At 41.0% G+C, this 14,682-nt stretch overlaps 2 long non-coding RNA genes across 2 annotated transcripts; both read right to left on the bottom strand.

The window, feature by feature from the left end:
- Positions 1-6,412: 6,412 nt before the first annotated feature.
- LOC132642234 (uncharacterized) lies at positions 6,413-9,113 on the bottom strand. The gene is made up of 3 exons (XR_009583072.1): positions 8,602-9,113; positions 7,645-7,695; positions 6,413-6,622 (listed from the first exon to the last, which is right to left on the bottom strand). It is a non-coding gene; the product is annotated as an uncharacterized LOC132642234 (long non-coding RNA).
- Positions 9,114-10,251: 1,138 nt separating this feature from the next.
- Positions 10,252-14,423, bottom strand: LOC132642233 (uncharacterized). Its single transcript, XR_009583071.1, has 3 exons — positions 14,290-14,423; positions 11,747-12,452; positions 10,252-11,672 (listed from the first exon to the last, which is right to left on the bottom strand). It is a non-coding gene; the product is annotated as an uncharacterized LOC132642233 (long non-coding RNA).
- Positions 14,424-14,682: the final 259 nt, after the last annotated feature.

The following is a 14,682-nucleotide window of genomic DNA, read 5'->3' as shown; positions in this document are numbered from 1 at the left end:
TTCTAACTTCATTTACATTACAAGAATCTCAATAACACAACTAACATACTAAACAAACTTAATCCATTCCATTCCATACAAACCTATACCACACGGCCAAGTATCAACTCACCCACTTCAACTCAATTCATTTCACTTTCACTTCCGATATACATTTCACCACAATCACAACTAGGATATAACATAAATTCAACACATTATTGATATATAAGGCACATATGCACACGACTAAACACCATATTCCAAACCCACATCACAAACTTCCATTTCTTCATACAATCAACACATTTCTACATACTACAACACAAACAAAGCTTCATAACACAATAAAAAGGTAGAAATTCTTACCTTTTCCTCAAGTCTTCTTCACTTGGAAATATGATCACTGTGGTGATTCTAATGCTCCCCACTCCAATCCAACTATACCAAGTTACAAAGGAACCTTGACTTAGTAGGAATTTAACAAGAAATGAATTTTTAGAACAAGATTTTTGATACCCAATTTTTCTCCACAAACCCGAGACCTCTTCTTTCTCTCCTCTTCTATTTTTTTTGTTCTTGTTTGTTCTAGTTGATCCTTATCATTAGTCTTCAATTATATAAGTATTGAAGTGCTTGGTCACATGACCAAGCACATGACCACTAATTGGGTTTGGGCCAAGGCCATCATGGCCGGCCACCCTTAACTCTTTGGGCCTCATTTTCAATTCAATTTTTGAGCCCAATAACTTATGGATCGTATTTTGTAATTCCCGAAACTAATTTCTAAAATTCCAAAATTACCCTTAGCCTTGTCCCACACTTTCATGACTCTATTCTTTCATGCATAACTCCTATGTTCAACAAAATATCAAATTTGACCTTATGTCTCAAGAATCCATTATTTATCGAATTTTTCCAAACGTGTGAAAACACGGGATATAACATCCTCCCCCCCTTTAGAACATTCGTCCTCGAATGTAAAATTAATCTTATAGGGTTTGAAAACACTTTGGGGGAGTTCATGGTTACAAACAACACATATGACATACGATTGGCATTGAAATAAACTTAAGCAGGATTTAAGGTTACCTGCAGACATAGGGAACAATTGAGGATATTTCTTCTTCATTTCCTCTTCGGCCTCCCACGTCATTTCCTCCCTATTATCGTTCCGCCACAGTACCTTAACAGAGGTTACATCTTTATTCCGGAGCCTCCTTACCTGAAGATCCAAAATAGATACGGGCTGCTCCTCGTAAGATAACTGCTCCGTCACCTGAATATCATACGCAGGAATTATCCTGGAGGGATCACCAATGCATTTGCGGAGCATAGACACATGGAATACCGGATGTACCGCTTCCAAATCTGATGGCAGATCTAACTCATAGGCGACATTTCCAATTTTTCTAATAATCTGATAAGGCCCAATATAACGCGGACTAAGCTTACCCTTTCTGCCGAACCGCATTACGCCTTTCATAGGCGATACCTTTAGAAATACCCAATCACCAACTTGGAATTCCAAAGGACGACGCCGTTTATCAGCGTATGATTTCTGTCGACTCTGGGCTGCCAATAGTCGCTCCCGGATAAGTTTCACCTTATCAACTGCCTGCTGGATCATATCTGGGCCGATTAATTCTGTCTCGCCAATATCAAACCAGCCAATAGGTGACCTGCATTTCCTGCCATACAAAGCCTCGTACGGAGCCATCTGGATGCTGGAATGGTAACTGTTGTTATAAGCAAATTCAATCAATGGCAAGTGATCCTCCCAGCTACCTCTGAAATCAATAACACAGGCCCGCAACATATCTTCAAGTGTCTGGATAGTGCGCTCGGCCTGTCCGTCACTCTGAGGATGGAAAGCTGTGCTCAGGCTCAGCTGAATCCCTAATCCTTCCTGAAAAGATCTCCAGAAGTTCGCCGTGAACTGAGCACCTCTGTCAGTGATAATAGATATAGGAACTCCATGAAGCTTCACTATTTCTTTAATATAAAGCCTGTCATAATCCTCGGCGGAATAAGTAGTTCTGACGGGGAGAAAATGGGCTGATTTTGTCAGCCTATCAACAATAACCCAGATGGAATCATACTTCCGTGGAGTGCGAGGCAACCCTGTAATGAAGTCCATATTAATGATCTCCCACTTCCACGTCGGAATTTCCATTTCCTGCAACAGTCCACCCGGTTTCTGGTGTTCAATCTTGACCTGCTGACAATTGGGACACTGGGCGACGAACTCGGCGATGTCCCGTTTCATGCCATCCCACCAGTATAAGCATCGGAGATCATGGTACATCTTCGTAGACCCAGGATGGACCGAATAGCGAGCATAATGTACCTCGCTCATAACCTGCTGCCGAAGACCTGCAATATCAGGTACACACAACCTGCCCCTGAATAATAAAGTCCCGTCCGGAGTGAACTCGAACGGAGTCTTCTCCTTATCATAGGCAGTGTCTCTGTATCGTGCCAAAACAGGATCTTCATATTGATGCCGCTTGATATCTTCCTTAATAGATGATTCAGAAACCCCTCGGACAGAAATCCGTGTACCTCTAGAATCGGCCAGACGAACCCCAAGATTAGCCAACTGATAGATGTCACGTACTATCTCTCTCCTGTCTGGCTGTAAATCTACCAAGCTGCCCATAGATTTCCGGCTAAGCGCATCTGCAACAACATTAGCCTTGCCCGGATGATACAGAATATCCACATCATAGTCTTTCAGGAGCTCCAGCCACCTCCGCTGCCGCAAATTAAGCTCTTTCTGCCTGAAAATATACTGGAGACTCTTATGATCTGTATAGATATCAACATGAACGCCATATAAATAATGTCTCCATATCTTCAGGGCATGGATCACCGCTGCAAGCTCCAGATTGTGAGTAAGATAATTCTTTTCATGCTTTTTCAATTGCCGAGAAGCATAAGCTATAACTCTGCCGTGCTGCATCAATACACAGCCCAATCCCACGCCAGAAGCGTCACAATAGATAACATATCCATCGGGTCCCTCTGGAAGAGTCAGAACTGGGGCTGTAGTCAGCTTCCCTTTCAGCAACTGGAAGCTTCGTTCACAAGAATCAGTCCACTGGAACTTGGCTCCCTTCTGAGTTAGCCTTGTCAAAGGCGCTGAAATCGAAGCAAACTTTTCCACAAATCTTCTGTAATAGCCAGCTAACCCCAGGAAAATACGTACCTCTGTGGGCGTCGTGGGTCTGGGCCAATTTTACACGGCCTCAATCTTCTGTGTATCCACCCGGACACCATCAGCTGCAATAATATGCCCCAGGAATGCCACTGAAGCCAGCCAGAATTCACATTTAGAGAATTTTGCATATAATTTCCGATGCCGAAGTACCCCAAGTACCGCTCTCAGATGATCTGCGTGCTCTGCCTCGGACCGAGAATAAACCAGGATATCATCGATAAATACAATTACGAACATGTCTAAGAATGGCCTGAATACCCGGTTCACTAAATCCATGAATACCGCAGGAGCATTAGTCAGCCCAAAAGACATAACTCTGAATTCATAATGCCCATATCTGGTCCGGAATGCTGTCTTAGGAATATCGGCCTCCCGTACCCGTACCTGATGATAGCCAGACCGAAGATCTATCTTCGAAAAATACTTGGCGCCCAGCAACTGATCAAACAAATCGTCAATTCTGGGGAGGGGGTATTTATTCTTTATGGTTACCTTATTCAGCTGTCGATAATCAATACACATACGCAACGACCCGTCTTTCTTACGCACAAATAATACCGGGGCTCCCCAAGGCGAAATACTGGGTCTAATGAAGCCCTTTTCTAACAGATCCTTCAACTGCTCTTTCAGTTCTTTCAATTCTGCCGGTGCCATTCTGTACGGGGGAATAGATATCGGCTGAGTATCTGGAAGCAAATCAATAGTAAAATCTATCTCCCGCTCTGGAGGAAGGCCTGGAAGCTCTTCTGGGAACACATCTGGAAATTCATTAACCACGGGAACTGACTGAAGAGTCGGCGTTTCTGCTGTCAAGTCTTGTACCCGAACCAGATGATAAAAATAACCCTTCCTGATCATTTTCTTCGCCTTAAGGTATGAAATAAACTTACCTTTCAGCGATGCTGTATTACCGGCCCATTCTATAACTGACTCCCCGGGAAACTGGAAACGAACTACCTTATTTTGGCAGTCAACATTAGAATAACAGGAGGCTAGCCAGTCCATTCCCATAATAACATCGAACTCGACCATATCTAACTCCACCAGATCTGCCTTAGTGTCACGGCCACATACAATTACAGAACAGTTCTTATATACCTGTTTTGCTACAATAAAGTCCCCAATCGGTGTGGCTACCTCAAACGGCTCTATAGGTTCAGATGTTATACCAATTTTACAAGCAACCAGAGGAGAAATATATGACAAAGTCGAACCTGGATCAATCAATGCATACACAGACCGAGAGAAAACCAATAATGTACCTGTAACGACATTAGGCGATGCCTCCTGATCCTGGCGGCTGGATAGAGCATAGATGCGGTTCGAAGGACCGCTAGTACTAGAAGCTCCACCAAGGCCTCTGCCGCGACCCGCTGGTGCTGAAGTACCCGGCCCCGTAGGGCGCATAGCTACTGATGAAGATGAAGACCCGGCGGCTGATCCGGTAGGCTACGCTGCACCACCCGAACTACCCTTATACGGGCAATCTCTCACAGAATGACCCTGACGGCCACAAGAAAAACATGCACCGGTGGCTCTGTAGCACTCCCCAGGATGGTATCTGCCACAGTAAGAACACTGAGGCCTAGGTGGCCTCGTCTGACCAGAACCCCTGTCTGTCCGCGAACCTGAAGCCCTGGAGCTCTGACCTGCTCCTGAATAACCTGGGCTATCAAATCTGCGACCTGTAGGCTGTGGAGGTGCGCTCTGTGCCGGCTGGGATAGATGTCTGCTAGGCTGCTGCGGCTGCTGAGGCTGCCTGCCCCGAAAATCTCCAGAATACCCAGATGATCTGGCCCTCTTGGGCTGTCTCCGATCCTGGCTCCTATCAGGCTGACGCTCCCTATGCCGGTCCTCCATGCCCTGGGCGTGGGCCTGAATCCGGGCAATATCCATGCCGGGCTGAGCAGCCAATACCAAACAGCTGTCGACAAAATAACGGTCCAGCCCCATAATATACCTGTGCATCCTGTCAGCCATAGTAGCTACCACAGCAGGTGCGTATCGGGCCAATGAGTCGAACTCCATACTGTACTCTCGAACACTGCGACCCCTCTGTCTCAGCAATAAGAATCTGTCAGCCTTGGCCCGCCGTAACTCCGGAGGCAGAAAATGACTAAGAAAAGCCTGAGAAAAATCATCCCAAACTGCTGGGGGAGTGCCGTCGCCTCTGGATAACTCCCATGACTCATACCAATTTGCCGCTACATCATACAACCGGTACGACGCCAATGTGACTGACTCTGTCGCGGAAGCATTAATAAAATGTAAGGTGCGCCGCATCTTCCTGATAAACTCCTCGGGATCCTCCTCGGGCTTTGTCCCGAAGAACTCTGGAGGGCCACAAGTCAAGAACTCACGAGCTCTCGAACTGTCGCGCCTATATGCTCGGTCACCTCCCAATCCGTGCCCCTGAACCTGCCCCGCCACAAGTCTGGTCAATAGCTGGACTGCCTCTCTCATAGTCTGATCCTCAGTCCCTGGCCGTGGAGCTGGAGGCTCAGGTACTGGAATATCGGGAGCTGGCGGTGGAGCCGCCTCTCGACCTGCAGCTGCCGCTGCTCCAATATCCTCTACGTGTGGCGGTGTGGAAGAGCCCTCTGCCGGGGGCAAAATATCAGGAGCAATATGAGCATGGGCCCTGGTAACCCTCTGGGCCCGACTAGTCTCTCCCACAGCTGCTGCCTTGGCCTTTTGGGCCGCTGTCGCCTTTTTTGGAGGCATAACTGCAAATGTAACAATTCGTTAGGGAGGAATCATCCTGATAACACAGCTCTATCGCACGATCTAAGACAGAAAGAAGGGTAGTATCCTAAATGCCCTGTAGCCTCCTGTTTATAGGTGTGGTGCACAACACACCGATAAACAAGACTCTACTAGACACGGTCTGTAGACATTCCGAGGACGAACCGCTCTGATACCACTTTTGTCACGACCCAACCCCGTAGGCCGTGACTAGTGCCCGATCTGGGCACTCAAACACATTCTAATATACAGCAGAAGCCGACGAGGCTTTATTTCAAATTTAGCTAATTTCCAGAAAAATTTCGGCGGAGTTTCCTTTGTTTTACGGACTATCCCATATACCCTGCACGCAGAAAATACCAACAAAGGCCACACAGGGCCAACAGAGTAACATTTAAATATATGCGGACCGGCCGCCGCGGCGAATGGGATCGCCCAAACACAACACATACACACAGCTGTACAGAAAGATCCCAACCCACAAACATGTCTACAGACCTCTAGATGGACCAACAGAATCATATGGCGGGACAGGGCCCCGCCGTACCCATGAACGAGAATATACACATATAGAAGTAACTGACTGTACCAAAAGATGGCTCTGAATAAAAGAGCGCTCCAAAAATAGCAGAATGAGATCCTAAGCGGACGGATCAGCAAACCTGTCGTCGGTACCTGCGCGGCATGAAAACGCAGCCCCCGAGGAAAGGGGGTCAGTACGAAATATGTACTGAATATGTAAAGCCTGAGTTGCAGAAACAAAATCATAACTGGTATAGAACGTACAGAATAAACAGAAAAATCCAAAGTATCAGATACATAATTTCAAACATGCAGAGTGTGTACAGAAACATATGTCATATCAAATCCGGCCCCTGCCAAGGGACTCGGTAGACAGAACGTGGCCACCCTCCCGACGCTGGTGCCACAACACAGAAGAATCAGAATGGGGCATAACCCCGTCACATATTATATCATATCAGATGGCCATAGCAAATCATATCAGAACAAACGTACATGGCACAGCATACTCCACAAACCCATGTACGCGTATACCTGCCCCCTCACATCGAGGCACGGCGAACAATGCAAAGGATCACGCTTGACAACATATCCTGGCCCGGGCTCAGTGTGGGAAACATTGGGGCATCCACGAATGGAGTAGTGAGAGACTAATGCAAGTAAAATATCATGAATGTTTCCGTAGACTCGATGAGGCATATCAAAGACAAACCGATCCAATGAAGTCGGAAGGAATCATAGTAAATGAGTTTCGAGTATCAAAACAATTTATCAGACTTAATGGAATATTTAAAACCATATTAGTTAGGTAATTAAAAGGGTAGTCGAAACGTTTCTTTCAAAAATCGTTCGAAAAGGGGACTTTAGTACATTAAGGGCAAAACCGGGAATAGTGGGCCCACCTCGGGACAAATAAGGCGGCGGGCTCAAATTATGCCCTCTAAGCTTATGGTATCACCTAAAAAGGTTATACAGACATTCTATGACTTTCTGAATAATTTAGAGCAAAATTGCATAAGTTCAGAAGAAGCGTATCAAAATGGTTCAATTCTACTGAAGGAAAAACTGAAATTTTGTCTTGCGGATACCGAGGGCCAAGAGGTCCTTCGAGGCCCGGATCCGACCCTAACACACTAAGGGCATGCCAAGGGAAGAATTGGGGTTGCTTTACATACCTTTCACGCTCCTTAAGCCTTTCCAAACTCACTTCCCGTTTCGTCGAAAAACTGCAATTGGTCAAGTTTACCAATTGTAAGCTATGAATACCAAAGTTCCAACTTAATGCATATTTGGCTACCGAAATTTCGGCAGCACTTCCCCTATACATATAGCACCCCGAGAATTCAACTCGGCTATAATTCATCAACAACAACCCAAACGACAACATCAATATCAACAATGAACATTAAAAACACAAATAGCCTTCAACTAGTCATTTCTCTCACAAGTTGACATAATCTTCAATTCAACCCAAACTTTCGAACTAACATCATGATTTCACATCCATTATCACTCAAGATCATCACAATATAGATTTAGAGACATTTCATTTCATTTTCCTTAAGATATACACTCGATATACATAATATACAACTTTCCGCCAAAATCATAACTTATGCAAAACATCAAATCTTTGGCATACAATTTCATAACATGTTTCCAACTCCCAAATTCATCAATGATCATCACTATTAGCAACCAAACAACTTCATTTCTTTAATGTCGGAAAATCATACTAAAACGACATAAGTGTTTGCATTCCAATTCGATACAAACTTATATCATTCTAACTTCATTTACATTACAAGAATCTCAATAACACAACTAACATACTAAACAAACTTAATCCATTCCATTCCATACAAACCTATACCACACGGCCAAGTATCAACTCACCCACTTCAACTCAATTCATTTCACTTTCACTTCCGATATACATTTCACCACAATCACAACTAGGATATAACATAAATTCAACACATTATTGATATATAAGGCACATATGCACACGACTAAACACCATATTCCAAACCCACATCACAAACTTCCATTTCTTCATACAATCAACACATTTCTACATACTACAACACAAACAAAGCTTCATAACACAATAAAAAGGTAGAAATTCTTACCTTTTCCTCAAGTCTTCTTCACTTGGAAATATGATCACTGTGGTGATTCTAATGCTCCCCACTCCAATCCAACTATACCAAGTTACAAAGGAACCTTGACTTAGTAGGAATTTAACAAGAAATGAATTTTTAGAACAAGATTTTTGATACCCAATTTTTCTCCACAAACCCGAGACCTCTTCTTTCTCTCCTCTTCTATTTTTTTTGTTCTTGTTTGTTCTAGTTGATCCTTATCATTAGTCTTCAATTATATAAGTATTGAAGTGCTTGGTCACATGACCAAGCACATGACCACTAATTGGGTTTGGGCCAAGGCCATCATGGCCGGCCACCCTTAACTCTTTGGGCCTCATTTTCAATTCAATTTTTGAGACGAATAACTTATGGATCGTATTTTGTAATTCCCGAAACTAATTTCCAAAATTCCAAAATTACCCTTAGCATTGTCCCACACTTTCATGACTCTATTCTTTCATGCATAACTCCTATGTTCAACAAAATATCATATTTGACCTTATGTCTCAAGAATCCATTATTTATCGAATTTTTCCAAACGTGTGAAAACACGGGATATAACAGTAAACGTTTGCAAGAATTCCGAACATTGTTATGTTGTCGGTTAGGGACTATTTTGGATGTGTTGTTAGTTAGGGACTGTTTTGGACTTTTGTTTTCATTAAGTTGGAAAGAATAATTATAAGTTAAGAGTATACATCATGTTGTATGTTGGATGAGCTGTTATAAGTTGTTACATGCAAACGTTAAGGCTACGAACTATTAGAAGTAACTTGAGAATGTCGTAGCCGTATGTGAATCGTTATTGCATGTTATGAATGTGGGCTGTTTGGAATGTTGTGTGGGCTGTCCGGATTGGTATTGAACACATAATTATTGATGTTGGATTGGTTATATGTGGTTGGTTTGGATACAAGAGAAAACGTCGTCTAAACATCTAGAAAGGAGTTACTAACGTTAGAATACGTTTTGAATCTCCCCGTAACTTAAACATAGTTGTTGGCATCTTAATATAGGTTGAAGTATTATTGGGCAGCGTATACATATTGTGTGACGAATAAGCGCTAAAGGTATGTGAAGCTAACCCTTCTTTCTTTTTGGCATGATTGTTGTGAAATGAATATACGATATATATATATATATATATATATATATATATATATATATATATATACGATTCCAAAAGAAATTCCTATTCTTAGAGCCACTAGGATGGCTATTGATCTTGATTCCCATAACGTATGTTTTGTTTTATATATATTGATATGTACACATGATTTCAAAGTTCCATTTTGATATGATCCGCAGGGACATCCGAAAGGTATATGGTATGACTATTATTTGAAATTGCGAACGATGGTTCGTGTTGACTATCCTATTGAGTCCTTAAAAATGTTTTGAATTGCATATAGTTTCTCATTACTCTGCTCGTGCATACCTCAATATATCTTTCACCAAGTCCCGGGCCGGGTATGTTATCATGCACACTTCCACTGCATTGTTTGCCGAGTCCCTCATTAAAGGGCCGGGTACAATATATATATATATATATATATATATATATTCTGGAGTTATGCTGTGTTATGGTGTTATGATGTTATGCTGTGTTACGGAGTTATATTATATTCTGGAGTATGCTGTGTTATGGCGCCATAGACGGGGTGGCGACCATGTTCACCGAGTCCCATAATGGGGCCAGATCTGACATATGATATTGATGTGCATGAGTTATGTTTCAAAAGCAAGTACTTGGTATTTTGGTTATTGTACTCATTTTCTGTACCTCTTATTTCAGTTATGATCCTGTTTACTGTATTTCATGCTTTACATGCTCGGTACATATTTTGTACTGACCCCCTTTCTTCGAGGGGCTGCGTTTCATGCTCGCAGGTGCAGATACTCGCTTTGGTGATCCGACAACTTAAGATTTCCCTTCTGCTATTTTGGAGAGTTTCGTTGTTCCGGAGCCCAGACTTTGGTATAGACCCTTTTGATCTAAATATATGCATATGTTGACTACGGGTACGACAGGGCCCTGTCCCGTCATATTTCACTGTTGAAACTCTTAGAAGTCTGTGGACATATGTGTGGGTTGTGTATGGGTTCTGTTCAGCTGTGTCTATATGATGTACCGTGGTACGATGTTCGTCTATAATGGAAGCCTTGTTGGCTTGCATATGATAATGATATGTGATGGTAGCCTTGTCGGTTTGCTTTTATATGTATAATTATGTGACAAATCTGAGACCATGGTTGGTCGTTATAAGAATCCATATTGAGTTTGTTGTGAAAAGAACATATAACTAAAGAACATGTATACGGGTGTCCAGTTCGGGCACCAGTCACGGCCTACGGGGTTGGGTCGTGACAGTTTCAAATATATGTTCTGCTGTCATAGGGAGCATCTTCTCAACTATATCTCCAGAAATTGATGCCGTAGTCGACCCACTGCCATCAATAAGATCAATTTGGAAGGTACACCGGGAACCATATTGAGTTTAATATTTGTACATATATGCTATATTTTGTGGGGATGAAATTTATATGTATGGTGAAAACGTAGTACCTAGGCACTAATGTTGTCTGTCGATTACACTTTGTGCATTCAAATTCTCTTCTTTCTTTCGTGTTCTTATTCTGTTTGCATCCTAAACATTCAAGCACACAAAATTTCTGCAGCTTATTTGAAATAAACATTTCTGCCTCAACATAGAAAACTCCAATCTGTCAAGGAAGAGGAAATGCACATGTATATTATTCTGTTTCATGAATAAACGTATTCACATCTAGATAAGTGAAACATTACCGAAGTTTGTAATGAAATTTCTACAATGAAGATAACTTGTTGTTGAGCAGGAGTTACTGTGAGAGACGTTGATGACACGGAGAAGCTGGCTCATGCATAACTTGAAAGCATGTGTTTGTTTGTTTTTGCCTTATTGAAGGGCAAGTTAAAAAGCAAGGCTGAAAAGTTGGTACCCATTTATGAGCTCCAATTCCTGTGGGTAAGCAGGATTTATGTGTATTTGAGTTGAATCTCGTTTGCAGAGATAAACCTATATGGCACAATGACTGTGTAATGTTGTATTAAATAAAAATATGTAAGTAAAGTATTTTAATATGTGCATACCCTGATAAGAAGATATTCCTATATTCCTTCCAAGAATTATACGGAACTCTTTATCCTTTCCTAGTTTAGCTTGGAGTTCCCATTTTAGCTTGGAGCAGAGTTCCTTTAGTTTCTCCGAAGTCCTCCCATAAAGTGAGTAGAATTTTTTTTCCTGAGAGTGCCGAGAATATAATACTAATTTTTTGAGCATCTATCGTAAGGATATGCATATGCTTCCAAAGGAAAACTGAAATGAATGTTGTACTTACTGATTGTCAACAACAATAATCCATTGCGACCTGCGTATTTTGGAGGGCCACAACGTAGAACAACTTCTAGTATGTCTACTAGTAATATATATATATATATGGAATATAATGAGTGCATACATGTATAAGCATATATAATTGAGCATGCTAGTAATTGATAAGAGTGGTATACCAATTTCTACAGAAGAATGAGGAGTCATATTAGCGATGTCGCCAAAAGTTGTGATTTTCAGCTTAGTTGATGGTGGGAGTGGTTTCTCATACTAGACAGTTGGCTTGACATGTTCAACTATAGTTTCTTTGTCGAGTACCCAATAAAACATGTGTATTGGTTTGACGTATAAAGTGGGTGAAACTCGAACTCTTGCTGTGGAAATTAAATATGTCTCCGAGGTTTGAAGCTTCTTTGCATAATGCCTAATATCATCATCATACACAACGGCCCTAATTTGTTGCTCCTGTAGAGTTCAACACGTGTCTCAGATGCACGTAAACTATACTTTCATATAAAGCAAATTAAATGATACTGCTATAGATAAAATTAACTCTTCATCTTCCAAAATCAAATTTTGGAATCTGATTTTCTTCTCAGGACTTTCTCGCTCACGGCTCATATCCACGATTTGGACTTTGGAAGTCCAATCTGGCGTGTCAGTTGTTATTCGATCGATGTTTAATCTTAGTGCCATGTGTCTGCCAAATGTATAACTTTACAATAGTATTAGTCCGGAAAAGTTATACAAATAATTAATATTGCATGTCTTCTGAAAGAGAGATACCAATTAGAGTTCTTATATTTTCAATGTGATAAGGTAAGAATTCCTGGGTAGGAAAAAAAAAACTTCCAGAAATATTGCTTATATCTATATATACTACTACTTCGGTAGAAGAAATAAAAAGAAGAACTCAAGTAAATTAGTCCTAAGAATTTATGTGCTCTAGCAAGAATTTCTGACAGTTTCCACCAGCGATTAGTTATATATATTCAAGTATGAGAAGTTCTTCCGGTTGTTAGCATTAACTAATACAAATTGGCTGAAGAATTGGTAATTGACCTACCTGATTTTTATCAACACCGACATATTTAGCTTAGCTAATTCATCTTCCTTTTGTCTGTCTCTGTTTCTCTCACTTCACGATAATGAGGGCATGACTCAACAATTGCCAAGGCCCAAGAGGCAAAGGAATAGGCAAATTACTCGATCGTCTTACTCAAACCTCCTCTTCTTCTTTGTGTTCAAACTGCCTATATTCTCATCTTTACTACCAATTTGTATGTTAAAGTGGGTTGTATCACAATTGGTGGTGGGCCTTAGGGCTCTTTGTTTCTAGCTTTCTGTTAGTTTAATTCTGTTCGTTTTCTATCTTTTTCATTCTTAATTTAGAGATTTTCTGTACTTAGTTCTTGTAAGCTACATTCTATGCTGAAATTTCAAGCGCTTATTTCGATTTTCTTCAGTCCTAATATGGTAACATGAAGCAAATACCAACAATTAGCAGAGTATAATAAGCAAATAGAACGCGGGGGGAAAAAGGCAAGCAAAATAAGAAGGGGGAAACCCAATTTTCAAACATCCATGAATAATCCCAGCCAAATTAGGAACACGCAAGTACAAAATTCTACAATAAACCACCAAACCATCAGGAACCTTATCATTTACCCATCAAAAGTATTGGAATAATACACCTAACAAAGAAAATAGAGATTGTTTTATTATAATCAGTTAAATTAGTCAAAAAAAAGTTGAAGTATAAGCTAATGACATCAAACTAACAGATTGAATTTAAAAGGAGTGTCATTTAATAAAAGCAAGGAAAGTTTTAATATCTACATATTCAGAAAAATCTTGAACAAAAAAAAACTCAATTTCTTAAACTGGAGTTGCCCTTTCTTTTTCTTCATAAAATTGAAAAATTTAAAGAAACCTAAGATTGCTATGAACCCCAAATTACTGAAAATCAGCATAATAGCCATACAAAATTCTACAATAAACTACAAACCAGCAGAAAACCTATCATCTACTTATAGAATGAGTAGGAAAATAAAAGTACTGCAATGTAATTCGAGTTGTTACATCTTGACCATTTGACTACTCTCCTTTGCATATAAGCTTGACTAAAACAATTACATTTATTTATGTTTGGCTAGAAACCTAAATATCTCACAGAAAAAAGAATGAATTTGATCCCTTACTCAAATGATCAGTTAAGTCGAATGGAAGGATGGAGGGGGGGGGGGGGGGGGGGGGGGAGGAACGAAAGAAGCAAGGAAAACTACTAAAGGTCACAAGATACCTGAAATTGGAAGAGTGAAGAACAAAGAGAACTTCAGAAACCCTAATCCGAAGATTCGAAGCAGTGAGACCAATGTTTGCTGATATGCGTTTTGAGCGATTGTGAGCTAATAAATTTAGTAGAAGAAAGTGGAAGCTTCTATTTGAGTCTAAAGGAGTAGGAAAATAAAAGACTTATGGGATGAAAGGGTTAAATACAAAATTGTCCTTGACAAAAATTAGTAATTCCTGTTATATCCTTGTTCGTCATGTGTTGGTCCTCCCAACTGTGGCTTCTATAATAGGTAACTAGCAAAGAATGCCCGTGCATACATGATAACTGATTATCTAAATTGGGTAATGAACAGCTAGAACATATTTTCCATAAGGTAATCATTAAGCTATGCAGATAAAA

The sequence above is a fragment of the Lycium barbarum genome, chromosome 5 (assembly GCF_019175385.1).
Source record: "Lycium barbarum isolate Lr01 chromosome 5, ASM1917538v2, whole genome shotgun sequence".
In the NCBI taxonomy this organism is placed as follows: Eukaryota; Viridiplantae; Streptophyta; class Magnoliopsida; order Solanales; family Solanaceae; genus Lycium; species Lycium barbarum.
Note: the sequence above shows the minus strand (reverse complement) of the source record. Positions and strands in the feature narration are given on the sequence as shown.